Raw genomic sequence first — 9,771 nt, 5'->3', positions numbered from 1 at the left:
TGCGCATGCTCCCGTAGAGCGCCGGCTTGATCTGGGGCGAAAATGGAAAGAGTGGAAGGCGGAGTCAAAGATTAAAGAGACCGCCCCTCGGGAGGGAAGGAGAAGTGATTGGTCTTGTGTTATGTGGCAGGCACGGGACCCGCCCTCTTTAGACCTGTCACTTCCCACTATGTTTCAGCGGTACTTAGACTCGCGGCGGTGTGTCCCTGCTTAATTGTCCCAGAATTCTTGGATCGTATTCCTTTGTTCTCACCTCAGTCGATCAGTATATTAATTATTAATAACTACATTAATAATAACCAGCATTTATATAACGCTGTTAAGATTTGCAAATCTTTCCCTCTCTCAGGTAAGGAGGTGCTATTATGATCCCCATTTTTTCCGGGGAGAAAACTAATAGAAGTTACGTGACTTGTCCAAGATAGAATTCAGTCTGCCTGATTCCAACGTTCATTTGTTCTGTCAGCCAGCATTTATCACCTCAGCCCTGAACTAATCGCAGGAGCTTGCTGGGGAAGCATGGGGGGAGGGGAGAGAGAGGGGATGGGCGGGCGCGAACCTCCTGTAACACTAATGCCTACTGACCTCCCCGGCTTCCTTTACGTGCCCATTAAAATGTCAACTTCTACAGGAGGTCTTCCCTAACCCTCCTAATTCCAGTGTCCTCCTGTTAATTGTCTTCTCTTTATTCTATATATCGCTTGCTTTGTATATATTTGTTTGCATGACGTCTCCTCAATTCGATTGTAAGCTCCTTGGGGCAGTCTTTTGCTCCTTTTTGTATCCTTTGCTCCCTCCTCCTTCCCTTCCCTTCCCTTCTTTCCCTTGCCCTCCCTCTGTCCACATAGAGGATCATACCCTTACCTGCAGATGCTCTCAAAAGCTTTGTTTCATTTTGGGATCATCAAACCCTGGTAAGATATCTTGGGGCTCATTGACTGGATTTCTTAAGGACCATGCCTTAAACCCAAACCACTCTCACTCATTGATGGGCCAACAATAGGGTCCCAAGCCAAGTTCCAATTGGTCTTGTTTGGCTCCTGATTGACTCAGAGTGAATGTAAATAGCAGTGATTTTTGTCTCTGAGATTCTCTTATTTATTTATTTACTTACATTCGTGCATACACACAGACATCTATGTATATACACACATATCCATGAATAAACACACACATATACACATGTAATTTTTTGACTAGATGAAAGAGGTCATTTTTTGCCTCATTTGTTACCCAGCTTAAATCACCCAATGGATGGGGCTTCAAATCAAACTGACACCTGTTGAAGATCTTAGCTTTAACCAAGACAAGCTCTCTCACTGAATCCAGGGCCATCTGTAGTCATCCTGATCTATCTCTGACCACTGGACCCAAATGGCTGTGCCACTCTGTTTCACATTTTCTATTCCTGGTGTCTATTATATCCCTTCTTCTTCTTTTTTTCTGTAAGCTCTTCCCTAAATATATCTTTTGCCAAAGAAAATGGCCAGTGATAATTCTTCATATGACTGAATCCCACATTTTGATGCCTACTATCATCTGGTGTCATTTTGGTGCCGGACCAACCCATCACTTACTTTTGTGCCAGGCATTCTTGCTAAGTGCTGAGGATACAACATCAAGTCAACAAGCATCGATTAATCACTTACTGTATGTCACTTACTGTCTAAGTACTAAAATATGGTCTCTGACCTCCAGGATCTTACATTCTAAAGAAAGGGATAGCATGTAAATAATTAGGCATGCACAACATACAGATCCTTCCATCCTCCACTATCTCTGGAGGTCTGTCTGAGCTTCTGGACACTATCTATCCATCTTATTCTCTGTTGTCCCCCTTTCTTTTTGTCCTGGATTTTTCTCAATGTGACCAACCATCAGGGTTTTTCTCAAGTGACCAAAGTATTTATTTGTTCTTCAAAAGAGTAGCCTGAATGTAAGTATTAGACCTCTTTGCTGTTCACAGGACTCTCAAAAGTCCTCCCCAAGCACCACAATTTCATTCTTTGGGGCACTCAACTTTCCTAAAGAGCTTTAAATACGCCACCCAGAAGTCTAAAAAGAACTTTGAGTCTTTGAAATGTTCTGCAGTCTTATAAAACTCATAAAAATGGCATTATTGCCTTCCCTGTAGGGCATTACAGTTTACAAAGCACTTTTACAGAAATCATTTCACCTATAGAAGTTAGAGCCAAAAGGAACTTTAGAAATTTGAAGAAGATACAAACCCAGAAAACCCACGACAGCATATAAGGCATAAACCCGAGTTTTTACCCATATTTCTCTGGATTTATTCTGGTTCTCTTCCTAATATATCACAATGCCTCATTTGAATTCCACAACAAAAGTCACTGCTTTTGTTATTATCCTTATATTATAGATTTAGGAATAAGGGTCAGAGAGCTGATAACTTTCTCAGCATCCTAAAATTAGGAAGTGGTGGAGCTGGGAATAAAACCCAAGTTTTCTCTTTCCAGTTCCACAATTCTCTTCCTCAAGGGCTTTCACTCTATACCATACCCAGAGGCTTCTCTCTCTTGACTTCTGTTATGAAGAGTAAGTTACACCATATGGGAATATGTTTTATGATGTATAAAATGAGAGAGCTGGTTTGGGTAATTAATAATTTAATAATTATGCTAGTGGATAATTAATAAAAGGAATCAGTGGCACTCCAGTGCCATTCATAGAACCTATTCAATGCTTATATATGCTCTTGGAAGAATAGGTGTACCTGAGGGTTGAAATCGACTCTGGTTGATTAATAATTAGAAGAATGAATATTATAATGAGAGGTGGACTTATTCTGATGAGGGTCTAGAAAGACATTACTTTGATCATTCTCACTCCCAGACTCAGGTAAATTAGACAAGAATATACCACCAAGTACACCTTGCCATTCAAGCTTAAATAGAATACAATGGATTTCCCAACTTGGATAGAGTCTGAACAAAGTGTCAGAAGAAAATTAATCTAATCTCAGTATCTGCAATGCTTTTCGGATGCTGATTTGACCCAAAGGAGAATGTGGAGGTAGGAAGGGAAAACACTCTGGATTTCCCCAACAATTAGATATTTAATAATCATTCCTCTGTTTTTTCATGATTATACATGTATAACCTATATCTAATTGCTACTATCTCAGAGAGGGGAAAGGGAAGAAAGGAGATGATTTGGAATTCAAAATATTTTTAAAATTTTTAAAATTAATTTTATAATTATAATTTTTTACTACATATGCATGGGTAATTTTTTACAACATTATCCCTTGTATTCACTTCTGTTCCAAATTTTCCCCTCCTTCCCTCCACCCCCGCCCCTAGATGGCAGGTAGTCCCATACATGTTAAATATGTTATAGTATATCCTAGATACAATATATGTGTACAGAACCGAATTTCTTGTTGCACAGGAAGAATTGGATTCAGAAGGTAAAAATAACCTGGGAGGAAAGACAAAAATGCAAACGGTTTACACTCATTTTCCAATGTTCCTTCTCTGGGTGTGGCTGATTCTGTCCATCATTGATCAATTGGAACTGAATTACATCTTCTCTATGTTGAAGATATCCACTTCCATCAGAATACATCCTCATACAGTATCGTTGTTGAAGTGTGTAATGATCTGCTAATTTCACTCAGTATCAGTTCATGTAAGTCTTTCCAAGCTTCTCTATTCATCCTGCTGGCCATTTCTTACAGAACAATAATATTCCCTAATATTCATATACCACAATTTACTCAACCATTCTCCAATTGATGGGCATCTATTCATTTTCCAGTTTCTAGCCACTACAAAAAGGGCTGCCACAAACATGTTGGCACATACAGGTCCCTTTCCCTTCTTTAGTATTTCTTTGGGTCAAAATAGTTTTAACATTTTTCTTCTCAATTATATGTAAAGACAATTTTTAGAATTCAATCTTACAAAATTTTGATAAATTCATATTTATAAAAAAGTTTAAAATTGTTTTTACATGTCATTTTATATGTAAAAATATTATTCCTTTAAAAATAAATAAATAAAAGAAATGACTACTACAGCTGGGGGGAGGGTAGGAGAGTGATTTATGCCTAAGAACAAGTTTTACTTGGTTTGCAGGCTTTCACCAAAATGAAAATTTCGATTTCGACTTCTTTCCCTAAAGAGTAAATTTCATGCAGATGTTTTTTACCCAAACATACATACACATGAAAATGTCACTTTAGAATAGTTTACAATTGAGAAATGTAGAGAGTAGGAATAGGGTACCTTCAAGGAAAGAAAACATTAAACAAGTTCTAGCTGTCTGTATCCCAGAATTGTTTCATATTCTTGTGATCAGCTAGATCTTGCTTAGTTTGAACAAAGAGCCTCTTGAGTTTAAGCTAATGTTTTGCGTTCCTGAGGTCTAGTAATTTCTCCTCAAAATAAAGCTTCCTACCTAATTCAGAATTAGGGTTTTTTGCATTATTATCACCACCTACTATCTTTCTAGTAACTATTGTAAATCGACCAGTACAGAAGATTTATGGCTCAATCAATTAACAAGTTTATGAGGTAAGGAACTTTGGGGCCTCTTTCTAGCCCTGTGTGGCTTGAGGTTAAAGGGCTTTCACTTTGAGAATCAGAGGCCCCTCATTGGCTACAGAGCCTTAAGGGCTGATGATTCAGTGGATAGGGGTTTAGGCAGCCTTTTCACTATTCTCTACCTCCAGCTGCACATCACCTCAGGACTCTTTGAGCTATTTCTCCAGAAGAGGAATTGGAGAAGGGCAGCTTGCCCCCACCCAGCACCTAAGTTTCCTTGCAGCTGGGAGCACATGGTGTCAAAAGCACAAGTCCTGGACCAACAAGCATAAAGCGAGTTTTAGGCTGCCTCTTTTCTAGTCTTTCTGGTCTTAGGCTAATGAGTATCTATTCTAAGATGTTGATACCATATTTTCAAAATTAAAGAGTACCCTCCAACTTTCTGAAAATATAAAGTATGTTACATAACAAGGTCTTGATCAAAGGAGTCCTTCAATCAGCTTAATGGATTATAGATTAAAAAAAAAAGTCTTCATTGGAGACTTTGTTTCTGCCACAGAAGATGCCAACATACTCATTTGGTTTCTTAGCTACTCAAAAGTCACTAAATTAGGGATGAATTGTTGACTGAAACTGTTGGCTGAAATAAGTGGATTATTGTAGCTCCAAAGCTGGAATAATGGCTAAGAAGCTAAGCTAAGATACAGAAAAGATACAACTTGGACTTTTTCTTTCTGTATTACCATGAGGTATTCAGACAATGTAAGCAAATAGTGTCACCACTCTAATAACATTAAGTGTGTATTCCTTACATAAAAGAAAGGGGCGTGGAGAGGAGAGAAAGAGTTAAAACTCTGGCAAATGGGACTTATCAAAATGTCAGGAGTTGCCCCTCTCATAACTCTTAATTCATTTTCCTTTTAAGGCTAACTATATTAAGTCTGATGTAACTCTGGGAAAGACGAATATCTAGCTTGAGGAGAATTATATTGTTTTGAGATATTATGGGGGAACCTCTGCTTTCTGCAAAGTTATGAGTGATGAGTCTTTTGTTTCATTTTCTGTAGTATGAAAATGTATGTATGTTATGTAGGTTGCCCTGTACCCAGTATATTTGTTATATTTATAGTTATCTTAAATACTTATATAAAACGCTTTTACACTCATTGGTGGGTTGGTGGAGACCTAGACATGAAACCTGTTCAAAAAGCTTCCAGGATCAGTTAGAGATAGGGGCAATGTATTCGAAAATAAGAGTGATGAGAAGGGCTTTACTTACTTTGAACTCACTGGAACATAGTTATACTAAAAACAAAAAATCTGATTGTTATAGGAAATATACTTTATGAGATTGGTAGGATGTGTGTCATTTCAAAACAAAAGCTAATAATTTTTTTTACAAAGGAAAATATTAGATCAATTATTTTTACCAGTGACTTGGACAGAGGCACAAATATTATGCTCATTAAATTAATAATGACCAAAAAAAGTGAGTCATAGTTCACATATTGAACAACAGAGTTAGAATCCAAAGAGATCTTGACTATCTAGATCAAAGCTTCTTAAACTGTGGATTTCGATCCCATATGGGGATTTTTAAACTTTAGTTCACAGTTTGAAGAGGAAGCCAACCCCCTATCCACTTTCCCAAAAGTGTGAAAATTGAATTATGTTAAGAGTCATAATTTCCATGTCCAAGGAAGTTGTAGTTTCAATGTATTCTGTGTCCTGCCTGGTAGAGACCATATCTGAAGGGGTATATTCCATTCTCTAGAGAGCATCCAGAGGGAAGAAAGCAAGATAATGATGAGTCTAGAATCCATATCATGTATCTGTACCTATAACTAGGTAAAGGAATTAGAGATATTTAGCTTGGAGGAGAAAAGAGAGGGGAAGAGTGGAGGGAGGTAAGACAGCTGGCTTCCAAAATTAGAAAAACTGTTATGTTAAAGATGAATGGATCAGAAAAACTTTATAACCAATTAGAATATTCCATGGCTGACTTGAGGGGTGGAGGGTTCCCTCCATCAGAGGCTAGATAACCACTTGGCTGGTATGTTATAATAAAGATTCCTTTCAGACACGGATTGCATTTCACAAGTCTGATGAGACATATCTGTTGTTATCCTTTTCTGTTGCTCTATAAGGTAATTTCTATTTGTTCAAAAGGTATTTCTGTAAGCAATTATAATTACTATCATTATCTTATTCTTATCTTTTATTGCTTTTGTAATTGAATACAGTGGTAAGATGATAGCTCATTTTCTGCAGATTATTAAAAGCATTTTCACAGAAATTCTAGGAGCATACAAGATGATGGGGATGATGGTAAATTCTACAAACCTGCAATTTCCATCATTTTATTGCGTGATTTGCATCAATCATTAAGCTTCAGGTCCTTAAGGCTAATTCTTTTCTATAATTTATAGTGGTAATTATTTAATTATTTTTAAAAGTGCCCTTCAATTTCTGTAAACAAATCCTTATGATTTACTCATTCATTTGTTTCACACTTTGTCAACATATTGTTGATGGAGTTCATTCAAATGTTTGACCACGGTGGGTCTTCTGATTCTATGACATTAAATAGTTTCCTAACTCATAAAGTTGCACTTAAATGTACCTGTTTTCAGCCTTTACTATTGCTTTATGAAGTGAGCTTTTTTTTTCCCAAAAAATGTTCTGCTTGTTTGTAATGTCCTCTGAGAAGATCTCTCAATTCATTTCTTCCTTTTTGAGGAGGAAGTAGTCATTTTTCTGTTGCTGCCTCAGGGTGATGAGCATTATGTTGTGTTAACAATGTTTTGATTTTTGGGGGGCCCTCCCTATTATTATCTTTTTATCTTATTTCAAAGAGTTCAAATTGCTATTAGGCTATTATTCTTTTATATTAAAAGTTCTATGGACTACTGTACAGTGAATGAATGAATGCAAAAATATTAATTGCTAAAGTGTACCAAGAATTGTGCTAAATTCTAGGAGTTGTTGAAGAAATACTACATATTCTGTCATAGATGCCCCTCTGTCAAAAATAATTTTTACTAATTTAGGTTATTCTATATCTTACCATTTTTCTTCTTAGAGAGAAATGACCAAATTGATAGTTTCCACATGCCCTTGAACAACTCCACAACTCCCAAGTCATTGTGAAGTATATTTCACATGTAATCAAAAAACTGATTTAGGCTTATAGTCTCAAGGGACAGATTTTAAAAGACCTAGGTTCTTAATGATTCTGTCTTTGTTCCCAATTACAGAGTGAAATCTCTAACAAATGACTTGGATTTTGGAATCCCAGAACTGCATTAGGAGGGGTCATTCTCTCTTCTGTGGTTTCTAGAACTCCCACACATAGTCATGTACAAATATTTATGAAAAATAGGATTAAATCAATCTGAAGCAGTATTCAGTAGAATTAAAAATGGCACTTAGACACAGGTCCCAGTCCCACTCATCTTAGTAAGGAAAGGAGAGACAAGTTCCATCTTATATGTGTGTGAGGGTTCTAGCATTGAAGATTAAAAACAAAACCACAGTCATATAATTTACCATTTTAGTCTCATGGGAGGACAGGAAGTCACCAGAATGTGGTGGAAAGTCTCATCTTCTCTTGAGTGTTCTCTCACACTTTTTAAGAAATCCTTAAAACTCCTATAGTAGGGGAAACTTCTGTAATGCCAGAAAAACTGAGGCAGGGTAGAGATTAGAGAGTATTTAATAATTTGTTAAATGAGAGAGATTTACTGGGACCAAATGGATCCATGGTTTGGTCCCAAGAAGCCAGCAAACAATGAGAGTTCTCAATGACCTATATATATACATAGCTCAGACTCAGGGGATAGACTGAGGCGGGGGCGGAGTCAGGGTGCAGAGAGCAGGAACGAGACTCTGACAGGGTGGGGTGAGCCTCTGGAGATGAGATGACCTAATGGGGGGAGGTACCCCAGACATGGGGAGAGGCATCTTGATAAGACGGTATCTGACATTCTGATAACTTGGGATGGGGAGAGGCATTCTGATATTCTAAAACATAAGATCTTTTATCCTTATCAAATATTCTGAAAAAGAGGAAGGGGAGGTTTTGCAGGACTGAGCTTTGAAAAGTAGGGAAATCAAGTCAGGATCAGGATTATGGAAACTGAGAACTGTGGCATAACACTTCCACCTACAATCTTTCTTTAGCTTCTTCTTTTCCTAAATTTGAAGGAAATGACAGAAAGATTGGTACACATATTCAGCTAACTATCATTTAATAAGCTGCTACTTTTGTGCCAAGCACTATATTAAGCCCTGCAGACACAAAGAAAAATAAAATCGAGGCAAGGTTCACAAAAGGTTTAGGAAACAGTTTAAGTAATAATTTACTTCATCAAAAAGAATAATGTTCAGTTCTAGGTACACAACCTCAGAGAATCATTTTTCCTAAAATGATTTCCTAATGGTTTTCCTAAAACCATTCCTCTTATAGAGTACTTAAGATTTTCTCACTTCCAGGTGCTTTTACCTTCTTGTCACTACTTTCTCTGTAGAGAAAGTGGGGCTGTTGACTTTGCCAGTCCTGCCTCACTTAAATCCAATTCATTTGCAAATCAAGACATCCTCCTCCAGAAGTCATTGGTCCTCTTTAAGAATAAAAGACCAACAGCAACAAGAAACAACCTAAATTACATTAATTGAAGTAATCCAAGAATTGTCTTCTTTATTACCTTCTTTACTTTTGGGAATAGGAAGTGATCTTTATGTATCACTTCTGGGCTTGGGAAAAGGCAATAATAACCTTAATTAGCTCTGAGGTTTTCCTATTCAAAAGCCTAGTTAACACAAATCTGGTAACCATTTCTTTTTCTGGAGCTTTAGCTTTCTTTCTTTCTCTTTTTCCCTCCTATTTTTTCCAATGGTATTTTATTTTTCCAAATACACGTAAAGATATTTTCAACATTCATTTTTGTAAAAACTTTGTATTCTGAATTTTTCTTCCACTCTTTCTAAGACATCAAGCAATCTGATGTAGGTTAAATATATGCAATCCTTTTAGATCCTTTTTATATTTCCATATTTGTCATGTTGCACAAGAAAAAATCATGCTAAAAGGGAAAAAAGACCATAAGAAAGAAAGAATTAAACAAAAAGGTAAAAATATATCCTTTGAAAATATTTTTAAAGTTAAAGGTTCTGACAAAGGTCTCATTTCCAAAATATATAGAGAACTGACCCTAATTTATAAGAAATCAAACCATTCTCCAATTGATAAATGGTCAAAGGA

Source organism: Sminthopsis crassicaudata, chromosome 4 (assembly GCF_048593235.1).
Source record: "Sminthopsis crassicaudata isolate SCR6 chromosome 4, ASM4859323v1, whole genome shotgun sequence".
Classification (NCBI taxonomy): domain Eukaryota; kingdom Metazoa; phylum Chordata; class Mammalia; order Dasyuromorphia; family Dasyuridae; genus Sminthopsis; species Sminthopsis crassicaudata.
The sequence above is the reverse complement of the archived record's forward strand: the minus strand, read 5'-3'. Positions refer to the sequence as shown.